This window comes from Orycteropus afer, unplaced genomic scaffold (genome assembly GCF_000298275.1).
Source record: "Orycteropus afer afer isolate SDZICR_OR568_19922 unplaced genomic scaffold, OryAfe1.0 scaffold00031, whole genome shotgun sequence".
Lineage (NCBI taxonomy): Eukaryota > Metazoa > Chordata > Mammalia > Tubulidentata > Orycteropodidae > Orycteropus > Orycteropus afer.
In genome coordinates this window covers 15,104,906-15,105,512 of record NW_006921618.1, presented here as the reverse complement: position 1 = coordinate 15,105,512, position 607 = coordinate 15,104,906, and positions in this window count along the sequence as shown.

The following is a 607-nucleotide window of genomic DNA, read 5'->3' as shown; positions in this document are numbered from 1 at the left end:
GGCATCTGTTTGTTGAAATATCTCAATTGGTATGCCATCAATACCCAGAGCCTAATCCCTTCGGCTGACTGCTCTTCTCTCTGGCTTCCTGGCTTTTAATCCCCTTTCTCCTGCTCTCCCCGCTTGCTACTTTGGACATCCCTGAGTTGTCTCTCCTCACCTGTAACCCTGGGGCTTACATGTTGATGAAGAATATTGAATACACTGCAGACTGCCAGAACAACTAACAAATCTGTATTGGATGAAGTACACCTAGAATGATGTGGATGGAGTAGAAGCAAGGATGGGGAGACTTTGCCCTTCATACTTTGGACATGTTGTGGAGGGACCAGTTCCTGGAGAAGGATATGCTTGGTAAAGTAGAGGGTCAGCAAAACACAAGAGGAACCTCCACGTGATGGACAGACACAGTGGCTAAACAATGGGCTCAAGGATAGTAATGATGATGATGATGGTGCAGGACTGGGCAGTGTTTCATTCTTTTGTATGTAGAGTCACTATGAGTTGGAACCAGTTTGACAAAACCTAGCAACAACCAACAAACATATGAAGAAATGCTCACGATCATTAGCTATTAGAGAGATGCAAATCAAAACAACAATGAGAT